Source organism: Kryptolebias marmoratus, linkage group LG3, assembly GCF_001649575.2.
Source record: "Kryptolebias marmoratus isolate JLee-2015 linkage group LG3, ASM164957v2, whole genome shotgun sequence".
Lineage (NCBI taxonomy): Eukaryota > Metazoa > Chordata > Actinopteri > Cyprinodontiformes > Rivulidae > Kryptolebias > Kryptolebias marmoratus.
This window is the reverse complement of record NC_051432.1, coordinates 18,621,622-18,632,209: the sequence shown is the minus strand read 5'-3', so window position 1 is coordinate 18,632,209 and position 10,588 is coordinate 18,621,622. Positions and strand designations below refer to the sequence as shown.

Here is a 10,588-nt window from a genome sequence, read left to right as displayed (position 1 = left end):
ATATTGCACAAACAGTCAAACACATATAAGTACCTCAACCATTAAAGCAAGCACCTAAGTACACACACCAGGAGCCAAGCTCAACAAGCACAACCAGCCTCTCTCTCACGCACACACACACACACACACACACACACAGTATGTTTATATGTGCACACTCAGAGGCCCTGGACTGTGGATGAGGGGATTTCCAGCCTGATGCTGCACAGCTGCAAGGCGACACCCAGCACACCGCCGTCCTGACGCAGACTGATGACCTCATCAGATGGGAGTGACTGAGAAAACAAATCGCACACGCCGAGAAGCAGAACTTTGACTTAGGCCTTTAAAAAAATATATATATACAATAATACAGCACACGTTGTGAAGTTTTGTGCAGAAGAGAAACAGAAGGAGATATTAGTTTCAAAAGTGAATTGCTTAGTTTAAAATTATTCAAATACATCCATTTCCTGCACCTGATGCCCATTTCTATCATTTGCTGCGCGAAAGGCGGGGTACAGTCAAAGATTTGTCCCAAAATAAAAGAGATTATTTTAAGAGTTAGCTCTAGAAAAGTCCTGGGAATCCTCTTTTATGAGTTTCTCAAATTTAAATGTCATATTGATGATCTAATTAAAAAACCAAAACGCTAAATATCCTTTTTTTAAACTAAGATATTTTATTCCACTTTCTCCACTTTTAATAAAACCTTATTTGAACCTCATAGACATTACTGCAATACCATAAGATGTAACACATTTCCATCATATTCAAAAAACCAAACTCACCAAAGAAAGGTGAAGGTGCCTTAGTACCATCTACCATCTTTTCTAACACAATTGTCTGCAGCTACTGTCAGAATCCTTGCATGTTTCACCAAAAACTGGAACCCAATATAATCTTACTTACTACACATACCTACACTACCAGGAGAAAAAAACAACTGGAAAGAAATGAACATTAAGATATATCAGATTCAGCTCTGCATGCAGAGAACCACAGATTTGGAAAGAGCTCGATGAGAAAATAAAAAAGTAACAATCTATCTTCACTTTCCAGGAAAAGCTAAAATGGAAGCTCCTTTCAATGAATCAGTAATTTAATGATTATATTTTGAATGTGTGGATTTTTGCTTCAGTGTTTCAATGCCTCTAATCTCATTCTGTTTTGACTTATTGCCACTATTGTTTCATATATTTGCTATTTTAAATGGACTTCCATGCTACTCTAAGGTAAACTGGGTGGTGGGATTGTTTGTTGTATGTTTAGTATAAATGCTGTTGTTGTTGTATATATGGGAAACTGGGCCCTCTGGTAAAGGCTTTAAATAGCTTCCTTGGGGTAAATATTTCCTGTATTTAAAAAAAATTGCTCAAATTTCTGCAGACTAAAAGATTTTCTGCAGTGAAACTAAGTGGTCTGCCCATTTTGCACTTATAGGAGCAGTCCATGCAACTTTTTTTATAATCTGTAACTCATCTTGATGTGAGGACGATACATTTTTGGGAGTTTTATGAGCTAAATAACATGTTGCCCTTCAAGTATACATGTTTAAATAAAAAGTGTGACACAAATGGAAGCAGAAAAGTTTAACTTTTATACCGCTGTTAATGTGTTCTTTAAGCGAATGCTATTAAATTTATTTATATAATCAAGACCCATTGTATTCAGATTTATAGGAAGTTTTAAGATTTTATTGTTCGTTTTGTTCTTGAAAGTTATTTGTTTGTTTTCACCCTGATGTATCAGAGTCAAATATGTTAGTGACCACTGCAGAAGAAGCAAGGACAATTTCATGATCAGTTTGGTGACGTATTTGGTTTTTATGCAAAAAACCCAAGTTTGAGTTGTTCCTTTAACCAAACATTTCTGAGACTTAGCCCCAGTTTTTGGTCCGCTTACCTACTTTGCAAAGTTTCCCAGGTCAGTAAAGTAAACTCAGCGTTGCTTAATGAGAAGACTGCAGACAGAGTTATAGGTGGAATGGGAGAGTGGGAATAACAAGATGCCTCCCTTGTTAGTTATTGACTGCTGAGTTTTCTCTTGAAGGATTTGTAGATGATTCTCACCATCCCTGTCAGCGGAGGAGTGATGAAGAGCCACATAAACCCCAGTGTGGCTGTGCCACTTCAGCTGAACATCCTCTATCAATTATCGATATGTTGAGAAGGGATGGAAAACTGCGATAATGCAACTTTGGAAAGTTTGTAGACACATTCTAATCCTGGGTCTGAGGACATACGGATGAAGAAATGGCGGTAAAATGACTTATTCAGCATGTTTTTTATAAAGCCTTCATTCTCTGCTCTGCTGGGTTGTTTTCCCCTCTGAGCTCCAGAGCTGCCAGAAACAATTTAACGACTCGCATATGTCCAGTTTGGCTTGGCGTGTCCACCTCAAACTGTTTCACACTGTGTGCAATTCACATCTGATCATCATCTGTTTCTGCTCGTTTTACTGCTCTCATTAACTGAACACAAGCCTCTGATGACAAATCAGGTTAGACAAAAAGTAGTAAAATTCAAAGGGCTTTTTACTGGACGGTTATAATATTATCAATGAAGGGAACACTTTGATTTGGATTTGTTGGAAAGTTTATTGCCAATGAATATCTTACCTGTTGTAGATAAGACCTCAGTTTAGCGTACAAATCTGACCTGACTGATGAGCTAATGGCTAGTCCAAGTGGGGCCAAAGTGCATTTCTGCCGTCCTACAACTTCAGTGACAAACATTTCACTGTAATTCAAATTAACAGTATTTAATAAACCTTTACACCACCGCCAATTTGTCACAACACATTTGTTTCCAGCAAAACTATATTATTTCTGCTGAAAGTGCCCCAACTTTCACCAGAAGTGCTACAGCTACCTGCCACTGCTGATAATTGTGCTTGCACCGTATTTTATGTACATAATCCTTTAATGTGAAACTGACAGGGATGTAAAGATTGATAAAACAGTGTTCACGTGAACCAGTAAGATATAATTGAGACTGCAGTTGTTTGGAGACAGCAGCAATCCACTTTGGTCTTGGCTTCGCTCAGACTAGCCTTTAGCTCATCAATCCGGTCATAATTAAACTCTATTTCTCCAAACTGAGGTTGTGCCAAGAACTATCTACAACAAGTCTGACAAAGTCTGTTTCTTTGCAACATTTAATTTGTTACAGTTCTGTGATAATCTGCCATGAAAGGCAAGTGATCTTGTGTGTCTGTCTGTTAACAAAATATCTCACGAACCACTGGACAGGTTTTAAAAAAAACTCAGGAAGTAATCACATAATCTACAACTGATTCAAGATGGTTGCCACAGCAAGCAAAGGTCAGCAAACACAAAAAATGTCTACAACTCAGTGATTTTTACAGATGTTTGGCTAAAATGTGGTGTGGGTAGTAGCTGAGAATCATTCTCAACACATACTCTGAGCACTAGCACATCACATGACATCTTCGTTTAAAACATTGGCATGCTAAATGGTGGGCAAATCCCTTTGATAAACACTTATTTCGTTTTTAAAGGTTTGCAGACAACTTTATGTACTTGTGAAGTGCTGTAAAAAAAAATCCCCTCTCCTTTCCTAACGTGACTTTAACATGGCAACATACAGTATCACCTCAGAATATCAGGTTAAAATGTAGTTCTTGTTGCTGTTTCCATCAACCACTAATTTCCACACCAGCTGACAGAACATGTGTTCAAAGGATTTGCTGGAGACACAAATAATCACCTCTTAAGTGAAAACAGACCCGGCAGGTTGGAAAGAGGGTGCAGCAGAAAGGTTAATTCCACAAACTGTGACAAAGTGGCTGTTAGAATCACTGATGTATGATGATTTAAGAGCCTCCGGTGAAGGAATATACACCTCTTCAACGTCCAGTTTCTCCAAAAAGGCGATTCGGTGGCCCACACTGTAGTTACGCATGGGGAACTTCCAAGTGTGAGTTCATTGAGGACTTTGCCTTCATGCCAAAGGTTTTCCACACCACAGCATTTAGTAGCCATTAGAATCTGCCAATTTCATGATGAATGTGATTATATGGGATACTCACAAAGCCTTTTGGTGTCTTTGGCCTGCAGCTTTAAAGCACACTGAAAAGACCAAAGAGTTTAAGTCTGGAGAAATCATTACCAGTCGGCATCAGGAGCAAGTAGGCAGAACTTTAGCTGAATCAGAGAAATCAAGTCCCAAAAACATATTTTGTTTTACAAAGTGGGAACAGTGATGGTACAGATGGTACATTTTGCTGAAAGGCAGGAAACAGTGAAGATAAACAGGATAATTTTACAGGTTTGGGTTTATTAAAGTCAACAAATTTTCAACAAAGACTTTAGGAAGAGATTGAAAATGTTTGTAATCTGTACGGAGCTTTTCTTCTACAGTTTGAAAACATATTTGCGTGAACAAGGGCAGTTTAGAGTGTGTGGAGGTCAGAGATGCCTCTCAGCAGTTCATGGTTCAATTCTCTGCTGGCTTCATTTTTTTTTCCGAGTTCGGTTGCTTTCTCACTAAAATTTTACACTGTACTGAACTTTTGCACATATTCAGAAAGTAATCTAATAGTTTTAATCTTAAGACACAACTTCCTTTTATTTTTAAATCATTAAGTATATCTTTTCATAATTTGATGTCAAAATTTTCCATCATGTTCTGAACTTTGTAGGTCTTCATTTAGAAAGTACTGACACAAATCTTTTTGGTAAGGATAGGTAAGAGTTGTTTCATTGTCAGCTGTATTTGTGACGATGTCACATCACAGTGAAGGTAGTTTCTCACTGGGCCGCGACACATATACATCATTCTTAATTTCCTTGCAAGTTGCAGAGACGTGTCATCTTGTTGTTTGAGTTTTGAATATGTTCAAGAAGATTTGTGCGACAGAATTTCAACTAAGCAATCAATTCCTAGAGAACATATTAAAAAAAAACATCCTTGGTTGACCAAAGTGGCAAACAAAAGTTAAACTATAAAATCATGGCAGGTGACCCAAAGCACAATAAAATCTGCATAAGATAACAGAATCAACTTTCACGGTAAAACAGTAGAAAACCAATAGGAAATCAAAACTACAACTACACTATAGTGAATTACAATAATCCAGCTGAGATATAACAAAGAATTAATTCCTTTTTCAAACTGATTTGGTGGAATGTAGATCCTAATTTTATTAAGAAACTGTAGTTGGAAAAAGTTTGTCTCAAATTTAAAGGCAGAGTCAAAGTTTCTGTCAGATGAATGACAATGAGCCTCTAATGAGCCGACAGCACTGCTGTAGCTGCAAAGAGTTGGAAAATCTTCTCTCAAAATACTGACAGAGTCTCCAACTCATCTGTATTCTGACGCCTGCACGAGCCACGTTAAATGTAGCTAAATCTTAAACAAATACTTTGGGAACTGACTGGTTAATAATAATTTTGGTTATGCTAGTTTAAGTATGTTGTTTACATTATTGTACACACCTTAAAACAATGAACAGAATAAAGTAGGATGAAGTGATTTTCACCAAAAACACGTAGACTTTCCAGAAACAAAACGTCTTTTCATCAAATTCGACGCTCTTCTCTTGTCAGCGAGCAACAGAAAGCAGCAAACATGGGCTGGAGTTCATGGACTTCTTTTTGTCTTTAACACAAGAGATACAAATGCAGACATGTCAGCATGTCACACTTTCCAAACGCTTTTGACGCGATGAATGAAATCCAAGTGCAACAACTTTGGTGGTCCTTCCATTCGGTCTTGGTTGTGGGAGAACGCTCGTTTGCTTCAACACACTGCAGAGATAAAAGAAAACCTGAACTGCCGTTGTGCCCTGAGGCAGACATTTCTTTACACATCGTGGTAGAAACGTAAAGCTCAGCAAACGAATTCAGCAGAAAACGGTGACAGGTCACATTTTTCTTCTGTCAGGATGTGAAGCGTGTTTAATCTAGCTGGTATTACTCGTTTTATCTGCAAGAAAACCCCAGACACTCTGATGTGAACTTGTGACTCTTAAAGAACTTTTTTCTGATGTTTTCTGAGGAGGTTTGAACTTTTTGCTTCCCTTTCAGTCACCATTCACTTCCTGTTGTCCTCCTAACTCGACTGTAGGAGTGAATGAAAGTGTGCATCATTGACTTTATTGTTTTTCTGTTGACCCTATGATGGACTGACAAGCTGTCCAGAGGTGAGCTTCAAGACCAGACAGGACAGTTCAGGTCTTTTTAAGTGGGGTTCTGTAGAAAATTTATGAACAATTAGTTTCTTACATGATGTAGCTAACTTTTTCAGTGACCTTTTTTGGAGAGCTGACTGATTTTTAATCATTTTTGTTATGTCTTGTAAAAGCTGAGCCATCTCTCACTGTTATCTTTACAGCTTTTTAGTTTTCACTGTTTCAGTAAAATATCTAAATTTAGTGCAGTTGCTGTAATGTTGGCAGTATACGGTATAAAGATAATTTTAAAAGTGATATTGTTGACCAGCTGTGGAGCAGATGACATCAGGTGATGGTTATAGTAGAAAGGTTTGTCTTAGATCATTGTTTCTTGATTTTTTTTTTTCAAGAAAACTGCCTGTGGGTTGTTTTAAAAGATAAAAAGAGAGGAATGTTGTTTTTTTCTGACCATTCCAAGAACAGACAGAAACTTTCCTAACTTCTGATCTTTTTTAGGAACAACCCATAAATAGTTGACGCACCAAGTGGTTTGACCTTCATCCTCAGCTGTTAGTGGAAGTTGAGAAAGATCTCAGACAAGATGAGGTGTTTTTCACCACACAGACCTACAAAAGTTAAGATATTTGTAACTAATAACTCACACGTGCCTGTAAATATCTTTTTTTCCCCTGCTGTGGCTCCTGTGCAAATCAAATTATCTTTCACACCAAAAACTGCTTCACTTACCTGACGATTCTGTGATGATTTTCTAACTACATACATTTTGTAAATAATTTGGAGATGATTTAAATGCACAATAACACAAATAATGTCAAGACTTGTGTTGGTGGAGATTCTCAGTCATCCAGGACATGGCAAATTAAAAAAAAAAAATTTTTTTTGTTGTTTTGCTTTCCATCTGAGGAGCTTTCTCAATTCAAGACTGGATGTGGAGTTCCAAGCTTTAAACTGCATGCAATTCTTTATTTATGCAGCTAAATTCACATCCAAATGCGCAACTATAAATAATATCAATGTGACAAAGGTGAACAAATGTTATAGGAGAAACTTTTGTATTTCTTTATGCATTTTGTTATTTAAATATACACAAATTTAAATCTAAATTAAATATCTGGGCATTCACATATTTATGTAGTATATTTTCACTTCTTTAGCAACTTTGATTCTGTGGTTGACTATTTGGAGTCCACCCATTCAGTTCACTTTCTTTAACAAATTTTGCTGCAGTTTATTTTGCAATGATTTAACTTTTGTTTTCTTTTGAGTTATCAGTTCCTCTGGAAATGCTGCTGGAGTTGCCCTGCCAATTACTGGAGTCCCAGCTGCATCAGAGCTGCTTGAAGAGCAGATTAACTGGGTTGTACCATGTTTGTCTGCAGAGGGAGAAGTTAAAATGTTGTACTTTGTTTGGATTTCTTCTGCCTTCTTCTGCCAGGTACTTTTGCTATTGTAAATAGTTTTTCACAGGTTACTATTTAGCACTACTTTGATTAGTTTTGTTTGTTTTGTTAGTAACTTTGTAATTTAGTTTTTTTTTTGTTTCTGTTTAATCCCCTTTTGTGTCAAAATGACCTGATCAGCCATATAAGTTTCCCTCTTGTCTCAGTCATCAGGTCAGTTAGTGCTTTAGTTTCCTATGATGCAACCTGAGTTAAAGATTTTTTTTTAAATTTCTGTCTCTTTTGCTGGTTTATGTGCTCCCTCACAGTCAGCATCCCAGTATGCTCACAGATGCTTTTAAACTGAGTTCAGATCTTCTGAAGTTCACATGATTTTCTATAAAGCGTTTTGGACTGGAGTTGTTTTAAGACTATAAGACTATTTTTCCAACCTTTGCATTGCGGTCAATTTAAGTTTAGATGGTTATTCCTGCAAAAATATAATAATATTTCTGCTGGAAGTGTCCCACGCTGCAGTAAAAGTGCTACAGCTGCTGCTGCCTCTATTTACCTTGGCAAAAAAATATGTAATTCTATGTAAATGACCATGTAATGTAAAATTAATGGCCATGTAAAGATTATAAAATAGTATTTGCATGTATTATGTCATTGATATAGGAGGACAGCAGTCCAGTTTGGTCTTGGTCCCACTAAGACTGTTAGCTTGTCAGTCTGGTCAGAAATAAACTCTTTTTATCCAAACTGAGCACAGTCAAAAAGCTACAACAGGTAACATGTTCATAACCTCCCAACAGAGCTGAATTATCCTTGTAACTTTTTTGATAAAGTTACAAACTCTACAAGCCTGAATCGTTCTGTAATGATTCAGAACCATGTTCTCAGGGTTTGGACTCACATGAGCTGAAACCAGACTTACAGAAAACAGACTTGTGCATTTCTTTTCAATTCCTTTAAATAGGAATACATAATCATATGAACTTTTTGCTTGGTATTAAAAACCGTTTTGAGGCAGATTTTGCTGTTGGTTTTTATAAACTTGTGAAGTTTTGACTTCAGTTTGTTGCAGAGGCAAATGAAAGGAAAGGTTTTCATAAACATCTCTTTTCAAAAGAAGACAGCGCTTGTAAAGGGACGCTAATATTAGAAAAGCAAATGTAATGAACCAGCCAAAGAAAAAAAACAAAAACATATGAGTGATGTAAGTGGTGATAAAGGTAGCTTTAGTGTGGAGGCTGAGGACAGAAAAAGACCTGTGACCTTCGGTGTGTGGGAAGGAGCGCATGTTGGTCTCACTGCAGTAAAATAACATTCTGATGCCAATGAAGCATGACAGAACTGACAGCAGAGGGAGTCTTTATTATTAACAGCAGCTAATAAAACCCCTACTTTATTTATGGCCTAACTCCTGCAGATTTTGTATCTACACACATCTACATATATTAGACTCATGGAGTTGACTACGAGTAGACTGTAAATCATGCAGTCAGATTTTCACCGGTTACAAACCCAAGAAGTGTTACTCAATAAATCACAACGAGAAGCTTCCATTGCTGAGCAGAGATGCAGGAAATAATTGACTCTTTACAATAAAAACAGAGTGAGAAAAACTATCCAACACTTTTTTTTATAATGATCATCATTTTGATGTTCAGATTTGGTTAAATCAAGTTATTCTTGATTTTTTTTCTTCATATTTTTAGCCTTTTTTGTTAAATGGCAAAGCAGACTTGATTTCTATGTTACATTTTATGTTCCTCTCCTCAGATTGTTGTAAAGTGAATAAAAAAATATAAAAAATTGAGAATGAAATTAATGTCATCCATTCATCCACTTTCTTTCACTTATTCATGGTCAAATCACAGAGATAAGAGGTCCAGGAGGAAAACCCAGACATCCCTCTCACCATCAACACTGAGCTTCAGGATCCTAGGACATCTCCAAGCCTAAGAGAATATATAATCCCTGTCTGTTTCAAGATCTCCTCTCCGTGGTACATACCCTAAAAACCTTCAGAGGAAGATTTTGCAGCACTCATCCCAACCAGATCCCTGAACCACCTCAGTTTATGCATTTAGATGTGGAAGAGCAGTACCTTTACAACCAGCTACCTCCAGATGAAGGAGCTCCTGACTCAGTCTCTAAAGCTGAGCCTGGACACCATACGGAGGAAGCTCATTTCAGCCACTCGTATCCAGAGTCTTGCTCTTTCAGTCTCCATCCACACCTCATGACCATAGGTGGTTTGGACTTTAGATGAACCAATAAATCAAGAACTCTGTCTCTTGGTTCGGTTCCTTATTCGCCACAACAGACTAATTATTTCTTTAAATTATTGCAAGTAAACAAATTTACCAAAATGTCAGTCAGTTCCTTAATGTTTTAAATAAATTCTATATTACAGTACTTACAAGCAGACCCTTGTTTTCATTATACAAGTCTTAATATTACTGATAAAATGATATCACAGCTAAGAAACAAGCTATTGGATGTACGTTCCACAAGGAAACTTGATATTTATTGTAAGGTTTTGGGGTTTTTTTGTTTGCAGTGATCTAGTCTCATTTGTGTTCTTGTTTTATGTTGAGCCATTTTTTGGTTTTATTTGAAATCTTTAGTAGATGATGATAGAAAATGCAGTAAAGTGTGAACAGGACAGGAGACAAGTGTCCTACTTGTCACAAAGTATAGTAAACTGTGTTGTAGTCAAATGCTATATATTCTCAGCAGTGGTCAACAAAGCATTTTAGGCAGATTTATGACAAGTTGAAATCATAGTGTACTTATGACCGGATATAAGTAGGAAATAGCTAACTTAGTCACCTCACAAAAATGCCCCATACATGTACCTAAATCACATCTCAGCCCTTCCAACTTCCTGTATTGTTTTCTGGCAAGAATGGTCTTTGCCGCAGCATTCTCCCATGAAACCCTGCCATGCATTTATTAGGACCTGCAACAACGTCTGACGCCCACAGAATAACGCTTGATCCTCTCCTGCAGAGTGGGAAAGCAGGGCAGATTTGAAAGGCTCAGAAGGCAGATTGAGAGAA

The 10,588-nt window shown here is 37.1% G+C and overlaps 1 long non-coding RNA gene across 2 annotated transcripts; it reads left to right on the top strand.

The window, feature by feature from the left end:
* Positions 1–3,764: 3,764 nt before the first annotated feature.
* LOC112450281 lies at positions 3,765–9,876 on the top strand. 2 transcript variants are annotated; one of them, XR_003038839.1, is made up of 4 exons: positions 3,765–3,920; positions 6,634–6,723; positions 7,411–7,573; positions 9,401–9,876. It is a non-coding gene; the product is annotated as an uncharacterized LOC112450281 (long non-coding RNA). The 2 variants fall into 2 exon arrangements; XR_003038838.2 differs by lacking the exon at positions 9,401–9,876 and having other exon boundaries at positions 7,411–8,423.
* The last annotated feature ends 712 nt before the right edge of the window (positions 9,877–10,588 follow it).